This window comes from Diadema antillarum, unplaced genomic scaffold, assembly GCF_040938485.1.
Source record: "Diadema antillarum isolate AM-2024a unplaced genomic scaffold, OU_Dant_1.0 seq00001423_RagTag, whole genome shotgun sequence".
NCBI lineage: Eukaryota > Metazoa > Echinodermata > Echinoidea > Diadematoida > Diadematidae > Diadema > Diadema antillarum.
The window spans coordinates 68,824-79,033 of NW_027272175.1; the positions used below are offsets into that span (position 1 = coordinate 68,824).

The following is a 10,210-nucleotide window of genomic DNA, read 5'->3' on the forward strand; positions in this document are numbered from 1 at the left end:
ATAACTTCATCAAGACGAACCAATCATTACTTCTCTGCACTGTTTTTTTTTTCTTAATATCTGAACATATCTGAACTTGCCAAAATTCAGCAGTCTGTGGAGCTCACACAATGCACAGACACGACTTCAAGACAAAAACATAATTGTATTGTGTTACGGACACTTATTTTTGTTGCTCTGAATTCCATCCTAAGAGGATGAAATTTCTAGCAAAAGTAACACTTAGATAGGCCTCTATTACAAAGTCCTGAAAATGATGAATTTCACAAAATTATGTGATTCATTCACTGCAATTTTAGGAAAATGTATTTCCAAGATATTCTTTCTGCAAAAAGCAGGAATGCACACTAACCCATTTTTTTCTACTGGTGCGACCTGTCCCTGTCAGACCAGTAGATACCCAGTTTTTCCATATATATTTTCTCCCGGCCAGTATATTCCTGAAAAAGTTACTGGTCTGATAGTGATTTTTACTGGTCAGGGACTGTCGGTCCAGTGCCAGTGGGCAGCGTTGCTTTAAGCATGGTGCAAAATCACATACAATATGCACATGTAATTCTAGACACAATTTTCATAATGGAATAATCGATGTCTTTAACATCCTCATCACTTCCATAGCCGTGTTTCACCTCATATTCATACCAAGCAGATAACAAAGTGCAAAACAGCAAATGAGGCTCAAATTATGTATTGTATGGTAAAAGGTCCAACATGAACATTTTAAACAATCTATGCAGTAAAATCTTGTGATAACTATCGACATTTTCTTCTAAATCCGAGGTGAACTGAATTTCTTAGCATTTCTACAATTTTGTGTCACATTTTGGTGATTTCCGGCCCATACATCACTCAGTAAGGCAGGTCTGCGAAGTCCCATGCGTATAGAATGTCATTATTAGAGATTTACGCGTCAGGAATTACAATGTTGTCAATGGTGTCCAGAATACCATGTCTGTTTTATCTGGGCTCAAGTTTGAAACTAGAGCTGTAACCATGCAAAGATGAGTCTACATCAAAATGCTAGAGTCGAGACATTATAAATTGAATTTATGTGCCGTATGCACTCAAGCCTTGGCACATTATATTGTGAACTGATATTTTTCTTGAGTGAATACTGTCTGAATTTTTTGTCTAAAGCATGAAAGGAATGATAATCTCTCCATTTTTACATGATTTGTGACAAATTACATTCTAATGTTACACATTGTCATTACTCAACAACAACAATAAATCCATGAACCATGGCAACACAAACTGGTGGTGGTATAGAACCTACCCACAAGTGTCAGTATCACAGAATACATATAGATTCTATGCGGCTATATTTCTACTCTCAAGAGAGCTTCAAATATTTAGACATGGGTTTGCAAATGACTCTGATAATGCTGATAAAGGAATAAACTGCGTTGCTGCACAATACAGTAAACTTCTTGTGCTTGTGGTAATAAATACTCAGTACACTGCACAGTCTCTACACTGTGTGCCTCCACTGCTCCAGAAATTACTGCTACTGCCACATGCACACACACATCAACACTCCACCACTGCACTGGCACTACGCTGTACAACGGTACACCACAACTAGCGTGCATTTTCCACAGCACTCGTGTAACATCTGCACGCGCGAGACTCGAACCTGCTCGTCTTCCAAGGCCGACATCCCACGCTGTGTGTACACGCCAAGTTTCGGTTATTTTCTTCTGCAGTCCATCAGTGACATCGGGGGTTATATAGTTATATCCAATGTGATAAATATCCAAGAGTAGCTTACCATCCAGTATGGGACTATCACTGATGATATTTCTTCTTTCACTCTCACCGCCTGTTCCTTTCCAAACGCGTCTGCACACAAATAATCGACCCAAGCACAACCTCAACCGACCGCGGTAAACGATGCGATGCGATGCTCTTTACAGGGCTAACCAATGGGAATCCAACGAAAAAGGCCCCGCGAAAGCTACGGGACGGCGATACCGAGCCATACGTGTGGGCTTGTGTGTGTGTGTGTGTACGAAGCACACTGCTGGCGCTAGGACGTAACTTTTGTATGCACAATGCACGCAGAGCACACGGAGGACTCGCGGGGTATATCTCGCTCCAAAATTAAACCCACCCCGGCCCCGTAAAGTAAAGATACATTTCCTAACGTACCACCAGACTAGCACCGATGATATTCTCAAGTACACCTCATCCTCCATAGAAGAATAAACACACAGCAAACGTACCTTACCTTCTCACCTTTCCACGGGAGTAACTATGATCAAAATTACGTCGATGTTCCCATATCCATTGCATTGTATGAAACTGGCAAGTCACTTTGCGGCTACAAGCCAGGGCAGTTTCTCAGTGTTGCAAAGTGCATGAAACATCAAAGCACATGCCCGCCGCCCGAAAAGCTCCCAAAGGGCAGTGACGTAAACACAAAGGAAAAGCCGCACCAATCAGCGAGCACTTCATTAACTCGTATGGACCTGGACTATTTTCAGGTACGGGGGTGTCCAAACCATCTTCACTGAAAATTCACAGACCGCTAAGACATGCGGGTCGTGAATAGCCACTTTACTGCTATTACCTGGTATTTGATATGCTCTCTTCATCATGATATATGCTGACGATACAAAATATACTAAAAAAATACATTAAAAGACTGAGAAAAACACCGTAGTTATTATTTGTCCCTCAGACGACCGTAACTAAATAGAACACGTTTCAGTGGCTGCAGTATACTGTATCATTGTACTGCGATACAAGAGAATTACCCCTTTTTCCCTTTTAAACGCAATGTCCTATATCGGAAACCACACCGCCGACCCCTATGGCATTCGACGCTGCCGCGGGGATGTTCTTTTATATTCTTCGAGAAATACTTGTTTCAAAAATATCCGAACATTTCTCCCTCAACTTTACACCCCCCCCACCCCCCCCCCCCCCCCTTCTTTTGCTAACCATGAATTTTACCCGGCGATTATCAAACAAAATGGTGCGAATGCTATTACCACTCTTCCATATGCTGAAGTTTTATCATAACTTCCTCCGATATTTAGCCATTTTAATTGCTGCCTTTTAAAAGTCTCTGGCTCCTCTATAAAGATGTTGTTTGGGCGGTTTTTCTCTATGCTGGCCAACATTCCATCAATGAGGAAGAAGTAGGGTCGTATAACTTTATTACACTGGTTGTAAACTTCGTCGGTAACGTTTTAGTTGTTAGCCGTACCCATCGCTATAGTCTATACTCTTCTCTTTCTTTCTTTTTTTTTGTCTCTTTTTCGTCTTCCCCCTTTTTTCTCCGATTACCACTTATCTTTATTTTGTATACCATTTCTTTCTCTCCCCTTTTCCTTACATGTTGCTCCCTCCTCTTCACTCTATCCGATACTGAATTATAAGCTCATTCTCCATTAGCTATAAACTTCTTTTTTCGTCCTTTCCTTCTCCCTTTCATTCTCTCCCTTATTAAACGACTATTCTTCTATCCACATAGCAAGATTTGCTGTCTTTTAATGTGATCTGGACACGCCTTTAGAGAGCCCCGCTCATCGCTAGTTTCGGTTACAGCTCGTTATTCCGAAGGTTCGTTATTCCGAAGGCTCTTTATTCCTAAGATTCGTTATTCTGAAGGTTCATTGTTCCGAATTTCATTTTCGGATTCACCAATCTTTTGAATAACGAACCTTCGGAATAACGCCACATGATTTTCGGATAAATGAACCCTTTTTCATTTTCGGATTAACGAACCTCTAGGTATAGGGAATTTGTTCGGAATAACGAACCTTCGGAATAGCGAACCTTCAGAATAACGACCAGCATTCGAAATTTCAATCCGTTTTCACGACGCGGCAAAGCCAAAACGCGCATTCCTGATTGAATCGTCATCGCAAAAGGCTCGGAGTGTTGATGTCAACTTCGGCTATAAGCTGCCCGGACAAAAGCAGGCACCACGAGTTTACCCGCAACACCTCGTGCCTCACTCGTGGTGCATATATCCGGAATGGGTCGGTATTTAAGTCGTAGATACTCGTAGTGTTTAAAGCATTTTTTTTTTTTTTAGTGGTCACGGCATGTTTCCATCATAACATGAATAAACGAATTGCATTATGCAAATGCAAAATATTTTTATGTAGAAATATTGGACTAGTGCACCTGAATTCTCAAAATATTGGGCCCGTACAAGTAGGCATAAGCTTAAGTATGAGCAGGTCTCAAAAATACAGTATAAATAGGCCTATCTTATTAGACCTATGCATAGATGCACCAACTTTTCTGGAATCGCGAGGAAAAGAAAAAGGACAAATACATGTCGACAGAAGTCATAGAGGTTTCATAGCCCACTGTCAACATATGCAATATGGTCGGGTATTTTCGGTCAGCGATTCCTGTTGGTGTGCGAAGATTCTGTGCATTATTATAAAGCAAGTACAACGACTTTGTGATGAGTCCTTCCCTCCTTTAATGATTGAGGGTTAAAAATATGACTATCGACACGAAGTTTCATATTGATTTCATTGCTGTGACTTATTCAGAAAATGCATATATAAATATATATGCATAATATGCCCATTTGTACATGGAATACTCATTTTTATGTCATTATGCATAATGTATGCCTATGAGTGCATCGTCATATCATTTAAAGGTCGACAGTATAGGCTTGGATAGTCATTTCCGTTTCCACAGTGCCATCTTTATAAGAGTCCACTGTTTTACAACTATCATTCACCTTATTATGATATGTATATTCATTCCATCAGGCCTGGTATAAACGCGCGAAACTTATGAAGTTGAAACCCTTATACGCAGGCGGCATAGCACATCGGATACTAGCTATAGGGGCCATATTTCAAACATTCCACAAATTACAACCTATGTGTTTTCATGCTGCTTAAAAACTAAATCTTTGACGAGCACCCGTGTTGACGTTCACTCATTACCGCGCATTCACGTAGGCCCTATCATATACAGAACAAACGACCCCCCCCCCCAAAAAAAAAAATAAATAAATAAAAATAAATACAAAAACACCAAAAATAATATCGCACTGGCTTTTTTGCGGATTGAAATTGAAACACTACATTTTTGGGTGAATAACCTTGGTAAATGTATTACATGCGTATGTTATAATCACGATTAAATTTCCTTTTTTATGTATTTACATCAATTTCATCTTTGTACACTTTTAAGAGTAAATTTTTGGGCATAACTTCATTAAATTTCTAACCTGTAATTACTAATACGCTGTAATTGTTTATCTCGGGTCATCCACCTCATTTATCATTCGGACCACTCTTACAAACAACAACAAATCAAAATATCCACGGGATGAAAAAAAACACGAAATTAATAATAATTACTGTAATAATGTGAATAATCATAAGCGCATATTTATTATACTAAATGACTTCGAAACTGGAGAAAAAACGCAACGCACTGCCAAGTTGAACCTAACGAAGTAACATCGAGTCGTATACATGCATCTGCCTCAACGAGAGCTAATAAGTGCCTCTGATTATAAGCTTCATATACTGGAAATAACGACGCCCTCACCTGGAATGGAAATAAATATGACCATGAGGAACAGTGCAAAGTAAAACTTAACGAAAAGACTTACTCTCTAAAGAAAATCGAGTGAAAATTTTCACTCTAAAAAGAGTGAATACAAAAAAGAGTGAATTTCGAGTGAGATTGGAGTGAATTTTTGAGTGAAAATGCTCATTTTCACTCATTTTGGAGTGACGTCAGGGATCACTCCAAAATCTTCGAGTGATCCCTGACGTCACTCCAAAATGAGCATTTTCACTCAAAATTCACTCCAATTTCACTCGAAATTCACTCTTTTTTGTATTCACTCTTTTTCGAGTGAAAATTTTCACTCGATTTTTTTTAGAGAGTAAGGACAATAAGACAATAATGCATAACAACAAAATGATACTAATGCCGGTAGTTTACCAATTTTAACGATCGAGTCACGGAATACGATTTTCTAATTCTGTGCGTCCCTGTAGAGATATACGGTCGAGACTTCTGAGCTCATGTTGAAAATCTGTTCACGGATCGAAGGCAGAATTGAAAAAATTGAGAGGGCAGGAAGAAAAAAAAAACGAAAAAAAAAAAACACACACACACATAAGCGTATCAATGCCTGTATGAGGCGGATAAGGGAGGCATGGGATTTTAGTAAGGCTGGATTGGGCGAGCACACCGCCGTGGTAGTATACCCTTTACGGGTGCTAATGATTTATCGCAAGCAATAAAAATAAGCCGACTCTCTGTGATGTATGCCGCCAGCGAAGCCCCACCAATAGAAAACAGGGCCTCCGCTATGGCCTATTCACCGCCAGTCCCCGACCATTGTTCGGCGGCTCTTGCCTGCGCCTCTGTCTATCTCCCAACCAATACAGCCTAACTGATCGTATACTGCGCAATCACCCTTGTGTTGTTCGCTCTATCCATCTCTCCCATTCTCTCCCTCTCTCTCGTCCCTTCCCTTCTTTCTCTATCTCATTCTTTCCGTCAAATCCCCTTTCTGTCCTTCTTTCGCAGCGAATCGCGCGACGTGTTCAGCAGCCTAATGGTGGACAGTAAGTGTTCCTAGCTTATAGAGTGACGCAGTGGAACGTAAAAACACTTTGAACACGCAGTGTAAACGCTTTCCAGGGATTTTTAACGTCGAACAGAGGGCAAAAAGGTATGCGTTTACATGCTCTTTCTTTTGCACTGGTAGAATACATATATTTCAAACAATGAAGATACATTTTTTTTCAAACTATCGTCAAAATGATAAGTGAACATTATCCGAGGCGCATCCGGGACATCTATAAAATGTAAGTTTAATTGTTTATTGAAATATGGTGTTACAACAAAATAAGACAACAATCTCAATGCGCTGTAATAATTTTTTTTTCTTCTAAATATTCTTAAACTGGAAAAGAAGGAGGTTCTGATCGGGTTAATCATGAGGTTATTGTATAGGCCTAAAGACTTTTAGAATGGGATGTAAACAACGTTCACGAGAAGTAGAACATCTTTGAGCTGAACGAGATCATTCATAGATATTTACAAAAGTAACGGAGCATTCTCAATTTGCAAAAGATGAGAGAATCAATGTCAGGAAAATGTTCTTATCTCTTTTCACGTTGATGTGCTACACAGCTCATATAGTGCCGTATATACGGCATTGGCATTAGTGGTCGTCAAGAGAAAACCGGACTGGTCACATGACTGTGACGTCACGATTATTAATGTGCGCCTATAGAGTCATCACATTTTATTTTCTTTATAATTTCTTCGAGCAAAAAAAAAATGACATTCTTTACCCCCCCCCCCCCCCCCCTCCAATCACTTGCGATAAATCGGTTTGCTTTTGTGTCCTAGGTATTGTGTTATAGGGCATAGAATTACTATCAGAGATAAATTCCTACAGGAAGTGAGTTTTGTCTTACAGAGTGAAGGACACGATTTTTTTTTTTGTCTTTTTCTAACATGAAACAAACGTAACTGAACTTTAGCTACCCGTCGAATTCGCAGTCACGTATAAACTAACACGAGTTAACAAATACTATACTTTGAATTAGGATTACAGAGGACGAAACTTCAAAAATTGTGAAGTTGTGCTTATATTTACCAAAAAACTGCGTTCACCGGATTACAGTTTGTAGAGATTTCATTTCATAATCACACACCGCTATCAAGCTTTGAAGTATATAGTGATCTGTGTAGCCTGGTTATCATAATAAGAAAAAAAAAGGAAAAAGAAAGAAAAAACAGATAAAAAGAAATGTGTTAGAAGGATGAATTTTAAATAAATTGTTACCTTTTTGAATGGACCATGATTCTAATTCATACAAAATAGATATCCAGTGGGTTTAATAGAATTTGAAAATATAAAAAATCAGCAAATTCTATACCTCTTGGTCGAAATCCACTTCATCCAAACTTGAAAATAAAATAACAATAACAGCCTTTCGCTGCATCGATATTCATTTTCTTCTCTCTTGTTTTCAGGTTTTTGTTATCACTTTTTTGATATGGCCCGAGTTATGTTTCACCCATTCGCTGAACTGTCTTTAATTATTTTTTGTTTGTTTTTTGTTTGTTTTTTGTTCTCTTCATCATTATAGGACAAGAAAATTGTTTTAGAGCTTTTTGGGTTTCTTTTTTCACCGTTTACAGGTATGGAAGCACAGAAACCGTACACACCTAATACTCTCAATGGTTTAACACACACATAGGTCCTACATATATACACACACATATACACACACATACAGGCCTACATGCATAATTATATACGCACAGATATTTATTTATTCATGCCTATTTGAAGAGCTTGCTTCCAAAAGGCGCTAAATCCATTAAAAATGATGGATTTAGCGCCTTTTCGAAGCAAGCTCTTCATTATTTTATACATTTATTTATTCATTCATTCGTTCGTTTATGTTGTGTGTGTGTGCGTGTGTGTGATTGTGATTTTGTGCATGATTATAAACAGTGGATGATGGGGCCATCTATGGAGCTAGTGTTGTAGCTCCAAGGTGTGGACTCATTGGTAAGGTGTTAACCCGTGCCCTCACTAACCCTTGTCCAAAAGCATCTTACGTTCTGTCCTATATAAGCTTGCGTGGTACTACAGCAAGCTCCACTTTGCACGTGGAATCAGTGTTGGAGAAGTACAGCTCGCGCGGCGTGTTCTGAAGTCAACCACATTATCCCCCCCCCCCCCTTTCCCCCACTCATTTCTCTCCCTTCAATGAATAACATAGAGGGATCTTTACCTTTTATTTCCCTTTGCGCGGATTCTTTTCACGCCCCGCTCGCTGGCATTCCGGTATTGTGATTTTGCAAGAAGGACGGGGCTTTGAAATGCTCTTTTTCTTCTATTTTGCGGGAAAAAAGAAAAGAAAAAAGGGAACAGATAGAGAGAGAGAGGAAGAGAGGGGAAGAGGGAGAGATCAAAAGAGTTGAGAGGGGTGGAGGGACACGTTTTGGGTTAAATCTCTCCTCAAAGGAGCGGCGTATTGGTGATATCTCAATTATTTGCGCCCCCTTTCATCCTACAGTCGAGTTAGCGAAGGCGGTTTGAAGAGAGCCCCAAATCGCTCTTTTGATAGGATCAACCCCTATTGTTTCCCTGTATCGCTTCTGCCTTTTTTTTTTCGAATGCGCGGAACTCCTCTTCATCTAAAATAACAAATACATAGCAAGTCTTGTCGGCTCTGTTTTTCTATTCATTGCTAGGTTGTTGTTTTTTTGCTCCCTCTCTCGCATGCCCAATACATTTTTTTTTTTCCTCACAACCCCCCCCCCCCCCCCCACACCTCTTTTTGGACAATAAAGCCGCAGGTAATTATGACAAAGTTATCCCCAGAAGTTTGCCGGCTCGTGACTGTCTCTGCACACCTCTGTTGGATTAGCCAGGTATCATAAAGGATATAGACAACTATAATGCAGGTGTGCAGTGCGTCATGTGAGGCGTATCGAACTATGAAAGCCATGACCCGTATAAACAGCTAGGCTATAGATAGATAGGTAGATATAGATAGATAGATAGAGAAAGATAGAAGATGGATCGATGAATATAAAGAAGACAGACAGGTATAGACTGCCGGATACAATAGCGTGAATTACTGTAATTACAGCATAATAGTGTAGATGAATAAAAGCATAACTTCATTATTTTTTTAAATCCACAGGGCAATATTGCAATTATTATTCTGGACCAATTAAAAGTTAGTCTGAAAGAAAGAGGTGCATTATTATGCACAACGGTGATAATGTATTCAAAATTGAATGAAAATAAGGCAAGCTATGAAATTGTTAAGTTTTGATAATTCTTGTTGAATAGCTGTCGAACAGTAAAAAGTAGATGTTGATATGCAAATCTCTCTTTCTTTCCAAGGTAATTTTTACACGGTCTGGAATTATTTCCCTTTAATCTTTTATTTAGGGCTCTTGCGCTCTTTTCGTCTTTATCCCCCGTCTATATTAAAGGAATTTTTTGTCTCTTTTTCTGTCAACAAAAATATTTCATATATCCATTTGAAATACTCTGCGTGTTTTTAGCAAACAATCAAGCAAACAATGGGCAAAGCTGAGCAGTTGCCAACGGCAACGTCCAACTGTTTCTCTTCCGTATTTTTGTTGTGGTCTTGCAATTTGTCAAGCCAGTGAATCGGTGGAGCAATTCTGCGATAGAGGGCGTCTGTCAGAAATTGGT

At 39.3% G+C, this 10,210-nt stretch overlaps 1 protein-coding gene across 1 annotated transcript in view; it reads right to left on the bottom strand.

Annotated features, from left to right (window-relative positions):
* LOC139709267 (axin-1-like) overlaps positions 1 to 2,197 on the bottom strand; it is a 45,137-nt gene extending 42,940 nt beyond the window's left edge. The window contains exon 1 of the mRNA XM_071621215.1: positions 1,772 to 2,197. The gene's annotated coding sequence lies outside the window, so the exon portion shown is untranslated. The remainder of the gene's footprint in view (positions 1 to 1,771) is intronic.
* Positions 2,198 to 10,210: the final 8,013 nt, after the last annotated feature.